This window comes from Gracilinanus agilis, chromosome 3, assembly GCF_016433145.1.
Source record: "Gracilinanus agilis isolate LMUSP501 chromosome 3, AgileGrace, whole genome shotgun sequence".
In the NCBI taxonomy this organism is placed as follows: domain Eukaryota; kingdom Metazoa; phylum Chordata; class Mammalia; order Didelphimorphia; family Didelphidae; genus Gracilinanus; species Gracilinanus agilis.
In genome coordinates this window covers 590,585,793-590,600,146 of record NC_058132.1, presented here as the reverse complement: position 1 = coordinate 590,600,146, position 14,354 = coordinate 590,585,793, and the positions used below count along the sequence as shown (strand labels likewise).

Here is a 14,354-nt window from a genome sequence, read left to right as displayed (position 1 = left end):
TGAATACTTTTCAGTAGAAATGTCCTTTTTGTGTTGTCCCTAGGTCATAGGAAGGAAAGAAATCTAGTATCTCTTTTCAGAAACAATTAAGACCCAGTTTCCAAAAGGTAAAAAATTATAAGTAATGAAGTGGTGATAATTAAACATATAATAATAACAATAATAGTATTATACTACCTGGAAGTGGTCAATATGCATTATTAGATGAGGATTAGCCTTGGAGTGAAGAAGATTTGGGTTCAGAGTTCTGATTTTGACATATTCTAGCTTTGTGGCCATGCGCATGCAATTTCTGAAGGCCCCAGGCAGTTATGGAAGACTAAAACTCACAGATTAATTGCTAACCTGTACTAGTACAGAGAATTTCTATATTTAAGAGTTCCCCACGCACTGATGAAATCATAGTTCTGTTTCTTCTAAGAAAAAAATGCCACCAAGTTAAGAATTTGGGAGTATTTTAACAGGAAAGAATAATGAGATACTGGCCATTCCTGAAAACTTTTGGAAAACAAAATTATGTCCACTTTGTAGGAGATTCTAGAGGATCATGGATTCAGGGCTCCATGTGGAAGCAAAAAAGTATTGGAGATTTTAAACATGGCACTTCAAAATAAAGTATTTAAGGTTTAGAGGTCCTAGATCTTGAGTATTCTGCTGTCTAACCAGATCTAGGCTAAGAGAAACAAGTCACTCACTGTTTAATAGCTCAGCTTCCCAAAGAGATTGGTTAAGTTTTCAATTTATGAGCTTGAGAACACTAGCAAATTTAAGAGAACAAAATGGATTACATCTCTGAATAGTAATTAAGCCATTTTAAATGATTGAATAAAAGATATCCACAATATCCAAACCAAGCTCAATTTAATCAACAAAGGAATATACCAGAGGTTCAGCTATATAAGATAAATCACATTAGGAGACACAAGCAGTTCTGTTTTACAATTATGAAAAGAAAATACAGAGATCTTATTCCTGGGCTTATTGCCCAGTACATGGCAGCCTATATGTGACCTCATATGAAGGAGAGAGGGGAGGGGAGTGGAAGGAAGGGGGGAAATGAGAGAGAGAGAGAGAGAGAGAGAGAGAGAGAGAGAGAGAGAGGAGTCACATGTGTGGGTGAAAAGATTCATCTCCCAAAGAGATGTCAGAAGCAGAAATTTTGCCTGGGAGCCCTGTTAGGCAATAGGAGGGGAAACAATTAGCTTTGATTCCCAGGAAGGGATAGGAAAAAGAGAGAAAAGAAGCCAAATATATACCTATCAGCCTGTGGGCCTCCAGCTAAATGACATTTGGAATGGGAGGGAAGATTCTTTAGGTTAACTTACCTTCTTTTTAGTCACTAAGTTTCCTGGAATTTTCAAGTGTGGTAAATACCCCCCCAAAATGTCCATATAATACAACCTCTACCAGATATAAATTGGAGGAAAAAGATAGGAGGTAGGTAAGTAGAGATATATGAACTTTACTGACCTGAAAATATATCTAGGTCAGTCTCCCTTCGGTAGAATTGGAAATCAGTGATTGACTCCGATCTCATGAAAGGATTTCGCACCTTGCACTCCTTTGATTTTATCAGATCTTTCTGTAGCCTTGAGAAAAGGAACACTTATTCTCTTTTCCTACTGATATAGTTCATTTACTGCCTGATCAAATTACTCCCCCCAACACAAGAGAATACTCTATTGCATTGATGGGGGGAGGGGGTTCCTGGGAAAATGCTGGAGAACACTTGACTGGCAGGATGGAGATGGAAGTAAAGGTAGAAAGGAAGGAAGTTTGCATAAATTTCACTCTTCTTTATTAGACAGCCAGCTCAGTCTAATCAACCCTGGCGATTAGAGGGTGACAGATGTCAGAGTCAGATCTCCCTCACAGCCCATTCCTTCTAAAAGCTTTTGCCAGAGGTGTTTTTCTGATTAGAATTAAAGCTCATGCATGTGATTGTAGAAAAGCTTGTCCCAAAATAGATTATGCAATCAAATCAAGCTGTTCTATCACCCATGGGACACATTGCAAATGGATTGATTAATATTGGTAGTCTGTAGAGCAATACTTTCTCGTGAAAAGGATATGATAGCTCTCAGGTTAGGTATAGCAACAAACATTTTTAAGCCACTCCCAAAGAAATGGAATATCTCAAGTTCCCTCTAATCTCACCTTTCCTGTAATTTCCTTTTCTTCTTCCTCTCCTTTCTCACACTGGGAGCCATCACTGGTTATGTAGTGGTGTCTAAAGCACCACTCAAAGAGATGGAATGCCCAAAGGTCCAATGAGAAATCTGTGCAGTAATTCCTCAAAACCTCTAGTAGTAGAGACCTATATTGACCACCACTTACACCCTGGCCTGTGTGACCTAAATCAACAGGGAAGGAACAGGACTGCCCAGCCTGGCCCATGAGGATCTCTCCCCAGTAGTATTTAGGCAGCCAGATAGGATTTTCGTAACCCATATGGTCTAAGATGTTGTTTGTTTCTGTAATTTTGTTAAAATAGTCCTTAAGGTGGTTAGTTTCCATTCACATTCAAAATCTAATCAGGGAAGCAGGGAGGCTACACAGTGGCCAGAGCACCAGGCCTGGCATCATGAGGAGTTGGGTTCAATCATGGCCTCAGGAATTCCCTGGCTATGTGACTAGGCAGATCACTTAATCCTTTTACCTAGCCATGGCCCTTCTGTCTTTGCCTGGGCAAGTTACTTAGCTCCTTTTCCCTAGCCTTTGCCTTTCTAGCTTAGAGTTATTACTAAGACAAAAGTAAGACTTGTTTTTTTTTTCTTTTAAACCCTTATCTCCCATCTTGGAATCAGTATTGGTTCCAAGGGAGAAAAGGCATAAAGACTAGGCAATGGAGGTTAAATGACTTGCCCAGGATCACACAGCTAGGAGGTGTCTGAGTCCAGATTTGAATTCAGGACTCCCTTTCTCTAAGCCTGGCTCTCAATCCACTGAAGCCACCTAGCTGCCTCGGAAAGTAAGGGTGTAAAAACAAACAAACAAACAAACAAACAAACAAAAACCTTAATCAGGAAAATTCCTGATGGCATCAAGCCATTAAAACACCTAGATAGCCAGAGGATGAACTGAAAATTCTCTCCTTTCCTTAGTATCCATTTTCCTTCCAGGACAGTGAGAGCTAAAAGCCTTCTTCAAAAGCAGAAGGTTTATCATAAGGAATTCATTGTCACATACAGAAAAGGACAGGTTTGAAATGGAGACAAAAAAATCTAGCCTTGAATTCTGAATTAGCCATTGCTTGAAACCTCTGTGAGCCAGGGGGAAGGCACTTAATCCCTCTATGCTATAATTTCTTCATCTGTAAAATTTCAGAATTAGACTAAATGACCTCTTAGCCCCAGATCCTATGATTATAGAAACTTTTCTCCTCCTCTTTACTGCCTCCTTCCCCCTACAGTGTGGGATTCATTAAATTCTTGACCTCAGAAGAAACATCTCAGGATATTCCCATCATTCACTACTATCTAAACATGGAATGGTATGAAGGAGAGAACAGTTGCAATTACTATGAAAATATTCATTGTATCCCATCCTGTATCTGGATTGTGATAGCCTTTGGGACAATTGAAGTATCAGTGTGTCAGTATTGCCAAAAGTTTCAGTTTTCTCTGTGCCTCAACAGGTCCACTGCCTTCTTGACTTAATCTTAGCTTTGCATGGAGATGGCCGTGTACTTCTCTCCTTTTCCACATTCATATACATTAAGGATATCTGGGACATTCTCACACAAGCTTGAGCTGATCTGTTCCTCCCCCCAACCCCCCACTCACTCCCTTGGCACATGCTCATTAATTCTGGAGACAAAAACTCCATGCTGATGTTGAGACTAGTATATTATCTTGAACCAGTTTAATGTCCTACTAAATAAGAATCAGTTCTTAAAAGGAACTGAGTCATGCGAAAAAAGTCAAATTATTTTTAGCAATGGAGCAGTCCTAGGCATCCTTGATCAAAGAATTGCCTCGGAGGAGCCTGTATGTTTCACTTTTGGGGAGCTTTGAATAGAGCTGTTTAACTAAGGATACTGTGGATAGAGATCTGGCCTGGAGTCAGGGAAACCCAAGTTTGAATCTAGCTTCAGACTTTACCATCTTGTTTGCCTCAGTTTCTTTATCTGTAAAATTACCTGAAGAATGGCAAACCATTCTAGTATCTTTGCCAAGGAAACCCACAAAAGGGATCGTGAAGAGTCTGATAGGACTGAAATGACTAGACAGCAACAATTGCATTTATTCATAAATTCAATGAATCTATTTAACCTCAAGAGTCAAGGCCTAAGGGAAGATTTTAATTCCATTGGAGCATAAGGTAAAATCAGAAGAGAGACTCACTTCCAAAAAGATATAAAAGTAGAACTCATATCTCTGATTTAGCAAAATTGGGGCATTGCTTCTCCCCTGAGGGTTAAAACAAAGAGCAAAATGATGGGATCTTGGCCACTTCAGACCTACATCCCCAGGCAGACTGAACATCTTGGCCACAGAAGGGTCTGTCCCTCTGAGCCTCAGGAATCATTGTGTGTTGATTGCAGTTGGCATCCGCCTATTTTGCAGACACCCATGGAGTTACTGGAAGGCACAGGAAACCAGGCCCTTGCCAGGTAATGCCAATTATTCCCTGAATCCTGGAAGGTTTTGTGGGGTGGGTGAGAGGAGCTCCCCCGGTCTTAGAACACTTAATGCTTTTGCAGATTTCTATTCATTTAATTTGTTCAAGAAAATCCTATCAGCCTCAGCCTTCCTTAGCCCAGAAATTGCCCTTGTAGGAGAGATTTATTGCTATGATGCTCCCCATCCCTGCGAGTGTGTGTGTGTGTGTCTGAGTGTGTGTGTGTGTGTGTGTGTGTATGTGTGTGTGTGTGTGTGTGTGTGTGTGTTCCCATTAGATCATAGAGGGTGAGTGACGGACATTTTTGTTTGGATCATTTCCATAGTGCTCTGGGGAGGCTGATGAGCTGCTTGTTTTTATGAGACTTTCAGATTCTAATTAGCACAGGCAATTTCTTTATATTCCTAACTTTCAGGAAGAAGACCTTAAAATGTGAGAAGTGTTTGTGAGTGCAAATGTGCATGAGGAGCAACCTTCCCTGTTTATTATGTGAATTTAACTTTTTTTTTGTTGTTCTCTTGCACATTTGGCAATGAAGAGGCAATCTCTTTTGGATTAAGGTCCACTTTAGAAAAAAAGTGGCACCCATTTTATAATGTGATCCTTAAATTTGCCCTTTCCAGATAAAAGTAGTCACCATGGGGCTAAATTGGTAGTCAAGGGAGCTTGTAAATGGCATTTGTCTGCAAGTCTGATCTGGCTTCAAGCTTGAAAAACATCATCTATCATTGGTTCTCATTTATGATGATACATAATAATAATTATTCATCAGTAATCATTTTTGGTAATCGTGTTTTTCACCTTATCTAGAATACCCACTCCTTTCCTTCCACCTATATAATATTATTAATAGCTAGCATTTATATAGTGCTTACTATGTACCAGATAGAGGCAGCTACATTGGTCAATGGATAGAGCCCTAGACATAGAATCAGAAAGACCTAAGTTTAAATCCCACATCAGAAACTTATTAGCTATGTGACCCTAGGCAAGTCATTTAACCTCAGTTTGCCTTAATCCACTGGAGAAGGAAATGGCAAACCACTCCGTTGTCTTTGCCAAGAAATCCCCATAGACTGCTGTGATCCACAGTAAGGGAAAGTTGGACACAGCTGAACAACTAGAATTAGAATGTGCCAGGCACTGTGCTAAGTGCTTTACAGTTATTATCTCCTAACAACACTGGGAGGTAGATGTCATTATTATCTCCATTTTACAAATGAGGAAACTGAGACCAAAGGAGGCTAAGTGACTTGCCCAAGATTATACCACAAGTAATAGTAAGAAGAATAGTTAACTGAGTTAACTCAAAAAACTGAGGCGCAAAAGGTTAAATGATTTGCCTAAAATCACATAGATAGTAAGCTTCAAAGGCAAGATTTACTTTCAGTCCAATTTTGATCCATATTTCTGACTCCAGAGCTAGTATTTTTCCCCCACTGTTCCATACTGCCTTCCATATCTCATCTGGTTTTCTTCGAGTTCTCCATCCCTCTTGAATCTTCCTCTGCTGTGAATTCTTATCGCACTTAGAGTTGGACCACATAATTTAATTCTTAATATTATACCACTTCATGTTGTTCATTGGGTAATCGAATCTTAGAACTGCAGGGGACCTTAACCCTCTTCTACTCCATTAGTGCCAAACTCAAACAGAAACTGGGGCCACTAACCCATATATAAGAATCCTTGCCATCCACATATTGAAAGCCACTTATTAGAAAGCCACATTTTAGAAATGTGTAGTTAGAAAGCTACATGTTAACATTATCTATATTCCATTTTTATTTATTTTGGTAAATATTTCCCAATTACATTTTAATCCGGTTTAGGCCATAGTGTGGCTTACAAGTTGCATGTTTTACACCTCTACTTTAGTCTCACCCCCTCATTTAACTGAAGAAACAGTGAGGCTGTTCAGTGTAGAAAAATGAGTGCTGGGATCAGTCATTCTGGTTTGCCTTAACACTCATGCAACCTTGAGCGAGTCACTTAAACGCTATGGACTGTAGGGTCCTCATCTGTAAAATAAGAATTCTAGGTGACTTCTATGAACCCTTTTAGTCCCAAGCCTATGATGCTAGGATTTATAATAACCTCTTCATTTTGGTGTTATTATTGCTGCTTAGTCACTTTCAGTGATATCCAACTCTTCATAACCCCATTGGAGCTTTTCTTGGCAAAGATACTGGAGTTGCTTACCATTTCCTTCCCCAGCTCATTTTACAGGTGGAGGAACTGAAGTAAAAAGGGGTAAGTAATAAAGTATGATTTGTTCCCATTTTACAGATGAGGAAAATTTGTGATTGCACAGATAGTAAATATCAGAGCCAAGATATTTCTCCTATCTCTGCTCTTCCTACTATACCACCCTACCTCCTGTCATCTTCTTAGAGGTAGAACTTCATCTCCAGATAGCATCTCTTACCGTGGTAGGAAAAAGCGGGCATTTCTGAAATGAACAAACTGACCTGAATAATCCCACTTATTTGGACCCCTCTATCTACTGCAGCAGCAGCAGCAGAGGTGGGGAGAAATAAAAAGAGGAATTTGATCAACACCACTCGGGTGCTAGGACATCTATGATATTTTCTTTGCACGACCCCAAAATTGCTAGTCGTGACCTGCATCATGCTTCATTAATGTCAGGGGCACCCAGTTCTTCCTGGAACATTTCTCTTGTTCTATATAAGGAGAGGAGAGGTGACAATAGAGAATTGGATCTTAGGAAAAACTGTTTAATATTTGCCAAGCACCCACAGTGAGCCAGGCAAACCTGGTGGGGCTTGATTTTGCTTTAATAATAATCATCCATTGACTTTTTTGTCCTCTTCATCAGTTCACATCCCATCTATTCTGGAGACCTGTATTTGCCATTCGGAAGGTCAAATATAACCTCTAAATTTTCATATTATCATTAGTAACCTAAACTCAGCAGGTGAAAATTATGATAGTGGGTGCTTTGTAGTGGAGAAAAATAAGAAGTGTCTTTCTGAGAAATGAACTGGGAAACTAACATGCCAAGAGCACCATAATACAATTAATCTTTACCTACAATAGAGTTAGCATCATATGAGATAAATCAAAGGGACTAATTTTGGATGCACACACACATTTACAAGAATTTGGCTGTGCATTCTTCAGATTGTTTCTCAAATTGTATTGGTTATGGGGATTGTTTATGCTCATTTTTTTCCCCAAGCGGTAAGAGGGGATGCAGGAAGTATGTTGAGGGGAAGAAGAATGAAAAGCAAAAGAAGTGGAGAATTAATGACTTATTTTCTTTAAATATGACCTAGAAATACAAAAGCATTTTCGCTTAACTTATTATTTTGGGAAGAATGCTATATTCAGGAAACCTTTGTTCTGATTTTCAACCTTGTGACCTTGGATAAGTCATCTCATTTCCTTGAGACTTGTTTCTTCTCAACTAACAACTAGGTCAGGAAGACTCATCTTCATAAGTTCAAATCCAGCCGCAGACACTTACTAGCTAGTGTGACTCTGGACAAATCACTTAACCTTGTTTGCTTCAGTTTCTCATCTGTAAAGTGAACTGAAAAAGAAAATGGTAAACCACTCCAGTTTTTTGATGCTTTGTTTGCTTTTTGTTTTTGTTTTTGTTTTTGTTTTTTTACCCAAAAAAACCCAAATAGTCATGAAGAATTGGGTAGGACTGGAAAATAGCTGAACAACAAGAACATGAAAAGGATTTTGGATTTTGGAAAAGGGCAGAATAGATAGAACATTGGACTTAGGGAGTCAGAAAATCTGGATCCGTGTCCCATATCTTCCATTTACTAGTAAGGAAATAGTGAAAAAGTTGCTTCCACTTTCTGAGCCTCAGTTTCCGTAACTGTAAGATGCTGGTAATAATACTTGAATTTCTTACTTCATAAGGTTGTTTTGAAGAAAGTACTTTGTAACTGCAAATGTAATCTCTTATTATCTCTAGGGTCCTTTCCAGCTAGGTGTGAAAAATAAAGTGATATCCCCAATTAAGCTATGATTCAGCTAGCAATGGAGAGCTTACCATTTAATAAGGCAGCATTTAAGAAATGGAAATGGCATTATCCCCTTGAATTGAAAATAGCCATGATCTGTAACAACAATACAAAAAAGCTCAATATGCCTTAGATCTAAAATAATAGACATTATTATTTTAAAACATTATCTATAAAAAGCTCAATATGCCTCATACCTAAGCTAATAAAGGAATTATTTTAAAATAATGATTATGATTCTGTATGACCTTATAAAATTATGTCTACATGACATTATATATTTCTGTGGACAAAAATGGTGCGAAATACCCAATGGATTCCATTATCTGTTCATCTCCTTTTCCAAACATTGATTCTGTTGTCATGGGGGAGTTCTCAAGATAAATGTCTACAGACTGACTTATAGGCAATCAGAGTATTGTTTAAGTATCTGCCATGTGCACCAGGTACCTGTGGTAGGCCTTGAGGATACAAACACACACAGAAATCAAATAATGCTTGTCTTTCAAAAACTTATGGTCTTTAGGGGAAAATAATAGGAACATATATAAATATATAAACATGTATAAATAAATAAAATATAAATAAACACACACATACACACACACACACACACACACATATATATATGTGGGCAACTAAGTGGGGTAGTGGATAAAATGGTGGGCCTGGGATCAGGAAGACTCGTCTTTGTGAGTTCAATCTGGCCTCTGACACTTATTAGCTTGTGTGACTTTGGGCAAGTTAATTAACTGTTTGCCTCCATTTCCTCATCTGTAAAATAAACTGGAGAAGAAATGGCAAACTACTAGTATCTTTGCTAAGAAAAGCCCAAATGAGATCATGAAGAGTTGGACACAACTGAAAAACAAACTGAACAAAAAATATGCATATATATGTATATATTGGTATCCCTTCTAACTCATGAAGGTTAGAGGCACAATACCCCCACACTCTGGAAAATCTGTGTGAAATTTTTTGGCCCTCCCTTCCTACCAGAGAAGAAGTCTGATTTGTTTCCTTTTCTTTAATGATATGTTTATAGTAAAATAAATTCTGTGTATTTATAGTATTAAAAGATAAAATATGTTGCTATTATAAAGTACTATACATATATGTTATGCATTTCTGAGTTTTTTACCTTTTTTTATGTCATCTGCTGGTCTTTGTTATCTGCAGCTTCTTTAAAACTCCCCAAAAATTCCTATTTCATTTCTTATGTAGATCTGTGATCTATCAAAACCACAGTGGAGCAAGTCACAATGTGGAAGGGATATTTATATATGTATTTATGTGCATATACATATTTTTATATATTGTATTAATATACAAGACACGGTAATTTTGTGAAGGAAGAACCAGCTTCTAGTAGAGCATGAGATAAGAGTCGTTCTAGTAGGGCATAAATAAGAGATAGATAGATAGACAGACAGACAGACAGACAGATACATAGATAGATAAAGGCAGATAGACAGATAGATGGATTGATTAGATAGATAGACAGACAGATAGATAGATAGACAGACAGACAGACATATAGACAGATACATAAATAAAGGCAGATAGACAGATAGATGGATTGATTAGACAGATAGATAGATAGATAGATAGATAGATAGATAGATAGATAGATGGATGGATGCACAGATGGACGGACGGATGGATTATGTAGATATTTAGACAGATAGGTTGATAGATAAATATGAAATATATAAAGATATGTAGTATAATCATTATTTTAAAATAATTCCTTTTGTAACTTAGACATTCCTTTATTAACATAGGTGTTTTGAATGTTTATATGTTTTAAAATAATAATGTGTTTCTAGGAGGTGGCATTTGAATTGAGCTTTAAAGAACTTTTGGGCTTCCTACATGCAGAGGGGAGGAGGGAACACATCCCAGACACGTGGGCACAGCCTACACAGAGGCATAGAGACAGGACATGACGCTAGATGAAGGAGCCTTATTTGGCTGAACCATATAGTGTCTGAAAAGGGAAGCCATGTATATAACAAGGGTGGGAAGGCAGGTTAGAAGCAGATTGTGGAGTACTCTATACACAAGAAAGACTGAGTTCATACTGGGACCCAGAGGTAATGAGGAGCCATTAAAGTTTATTGAGCATGGGAGTGACATGTTCAGACTGCTGCTTTAGGAAGATCACTCTGTCTACCATGTGGTCATTGATAGCAGTATGATAAAACATCCTGCCTGATGGTCAGTTTTACCAATTCCTGTATTTTGGTTTCACCTTGTCTGGTGAATTCTTCCCTGCTCACTCTATCTTGACCAATTCCATCCTCTGATCATCTAAAGCACAGGTATCAACTTGCCACCCAAGTGGACCAAACTAGATTAAAATGTAAGTGGGAGATATTTAATAAAATACAGTAAAACATAGATAATGTCACATTTTACAACCAAGTTAATATATTCAGACTGTAGAGATCCTTATGTGAGGATTAGTGACCCCTATTTTTATCTGTTTGATACCACTGTCCTAAAGCACATTATGTAGACTTTCTAATAGTTTTTCCATGCCTTGTATATGGCTTAGATCCCCATTTCTGTCATACTGTCTCTGACACCAGGAGCTCTGGGGTGTCAAGGATGACATCTTCTGTGTCTTCTCCCCATCCAAGACCTACCACAATGCCTTGTATTTAGTAAGATGTTCAATAGCTTTTGTTGAATCACTTTTCTTTTCTATTCTCTCTTTTAAAACTATCCACCTTCAAAAAGACAGACAGTACAGAGACACAGAAGGAGGCTTATGGCCATACATGGACTCAGCCTAGAAGTTTATTAGTCAAAAGTCCAACACTACACACATGAAATCCATTTATTATGTTGCCGCCAACTTATTCTCTGGTTCTTGGTTTTTAGTCATTTTCCATTCATGTCCAACTCTTCATGACCTCATTTGAGGTTTTCTTGGCAAAGATCCTGGAGAGGTTTGCCATTTTCTTCTCCAACTCATTTGACAGATGAGGAAACTGAGGCAAACAAGGTTAAATGATTTGCTCAAAGTTAAGCATCTGGTAAGTTGTCTGAAGCCAGATTTGAACTCAGAAAGATTGGTCTTGTGTGCTCTGGTGCTGGTCTCTTATTTCTTCTTTTTAAGTACGGCACCAGTTCTGTTGCCTCTTTCACTCAGACCATAATCACTTCAAATAATGCTTCTCTACTCTCTCTTTGTCTTCCTCTCTCTGTGTGTCTGTCTGTCTCTTTCTTCCTTCTTCCCTCTTTCCCTCTGCCTCCTCCCTTCTCTTCACTTACACCATTATTCTGAGGCTACTCTGATATGGCTGGTCTTTGATCATCAGCCCCCAGATAGCTTCCTGGTCTGCTTCCCTCCTAGTGCCTTCATAATTGTATGAGAACAATTGCTAATCAGTCTCAGCTGGAGACCCTGCTGTCTCCCAAGTGTGCTGGGAATCCAGACAGCCCTGGGAATGTGGGAATGTGTGTTCTGAGTGTTCAACAACATTTTGCTGAAAGCATCCTGTGCCCATGAACCATATTGGAGCAAAGTCATCTTGGGATATTTTAGAATTCCCCCCCCCACCTGCACCCCACAGAAGACTGAGGCTAACTTGACCTTTGAAACCAGAAAACTTTCCAAGCCTGGTTGTTAGAACAGTCTTAAGACATAACAAATACTCCGCATGGCTCAGGGGTCTAGCAATTGAACACCAATGAGGTGGAAAGTCTCAGCATGTAGGCTGTGATAGCATCGTGATGAATGACTGCATCCATGCTGAGGAGCAAGAGCCTGTAGACATCTCCCATTAAACAGTCTCTGTGGAGCTCAGGCGTGACCAGCATGCCTCCGGACGCCTCCTCAATGCCAGCACTGAGCGCTAAAGCTCCCCTCCGAAGAGGTCACCTATGGGTGGCAGCCCATCCCCCAGGAGGGCTGACAGTCCCAGGCTCCAGTGATCACTTAGATTAAAGGGTCCTTAGAAACTCTAACCCCATAATTCCTAAGGCCCCCTGGACCCCGCTGAGCCTCTGCTAGCCTGACTTCTGTCTTTTTTAACTGTTAAAGATGCTAGAACGCGTGTCCATTCCTCATTCCAACGGTTACTCATCCTCTTCTCATCTCATCATTGTCTTACAAGATTTCCTTTCTTCTTCTTCCTTTACTTCTTACTAACAGTAATAATTCTTCACCCAGTGGTTTCTTCCTTCGAGTCCCAGGAGAAAGGTGGTATGAGTTATTATTATCCCTATTTTACAGATGAGGCTACTAGGGTTCAGACAGTAAAATGCCTTTGCCCCTGATCGCACAGCTGGTAACTGTCAGACCTCAGATTCAGAACCGGTGCCTTGTCTCCTAGTCCAGGCTTCTCTCTGTTCTAGCATTCCGCCTCTGTTCGATGGCAGGCGTTGTAAGGAGAGAGTCTATATTTCATCTAAACCTTACATCACCCCCCAGCTGCCTAGCATAGTGTTCTGCTTGTAGGGAGCATTTGTTGAAATTAATCCAGTTGGAAACCCAAGATAAATGTCCTTCTATTTTCTTTTGCTTCACTGCCTTTTTATATGAGGAGAAAACCAAGGAGGAGAAGGGGGTGATCACAGAATTCTAGCCCATACCTGAAGGAAAAAAAAACTACCCCCCAATGCCCTAGAAACTGGTCATCTAACCTTGACTTGAAGATTTCTAAAGAGAAGAAATGCATTTTCTCCCATTCTTCACTTAGATTTTTTTCTGACATTAAACCTAGATTTGCTTCTCCATATTTTCTACTCACTATTCATTATTCTGCCCTCTGGAAAAATGGAATTATTTGAATCCACATAATACCCCTTCATAGACTTAAAAATAGTGACTATTGGTTCCTTTCTCTCACTCTACTTCCTGCCCCTTCTCTTCTCCACACTAAACATCCAAGTTACTCTAAAAGATCTTCACAGGTGAGAATCCTCACCAGTCTGTGTGTCTGTCCTCTGGATGTCCCACACCTTATCAATGTTCTTCCTGAATTGCAGTACCCACATCTGAACAAAGTTCTCCAATTGTGATAGAACTTTGAAGATAGCAGTATAACCATTTCCTGATTCCTAGGAGCCATGATTTATCATAATGAGCAATAGACTCCTAGATCTTTTTCAAATTGCTATCCAGCCCTACCTCCTTCATCTTGTATTCATTAAGTTATTTTTTAGGGGGCAAGTGTGTGATTTAGAGTTATACTCATTAAATTGCACCTTATTCAATTAAGTCCAGTGGTCTAACCTATCAGGCTCTTATTGGATCCTGATTCTGCCATACAGAGTATTAGGTTTGTGTCATCAGCAAAAGAAAAAGAAAGTATGTCATCCATACATTAAACCATCAATATGTCAAGCAGCATAAGACCAAGCATGATTGCTCAGGCACTCTCCTCCCCCCACCCCACCCCCCACTTCCAAGCATCTCTCCCAGGTGAGGGAAGCCATTGATTATTATTCTTTGAGTCCCATGATTCATTTTCTAATTCATATGAGCATCCTTGTGTCTAACCCCCATCTCCATATCTTTTATGCAAGAATCACATAAAATACTTCATCACAACTTAGCTAATATCTAGGTAAATTATTTCTAAAGCATTTGCCTTATCTTTCAAACTGGTAAAACTATACACTCATTTTTGTTATATTGACTTATCCTACCCATGAACAATTGGAAGTTTTTTAATTATCTAAGTCTGTCTTTATGTTAACAGTGGTTTGTAG

General features: G+C 39.0%; 1 protein-coding gene across 1 annotated transcript in view; it reads left to right on the top strand.

Moving 5' to 3' along the window:
• The window catches only part of ENOX1 (ecto-NOX disulfide-thiol exchanger 1), a 388,236-nt gene that overhangs the window by 226,875 nt on the left and 147,007 nt on the right, over window positions 1–14,354 (top strand). The window lies entirely within an intron of this gene.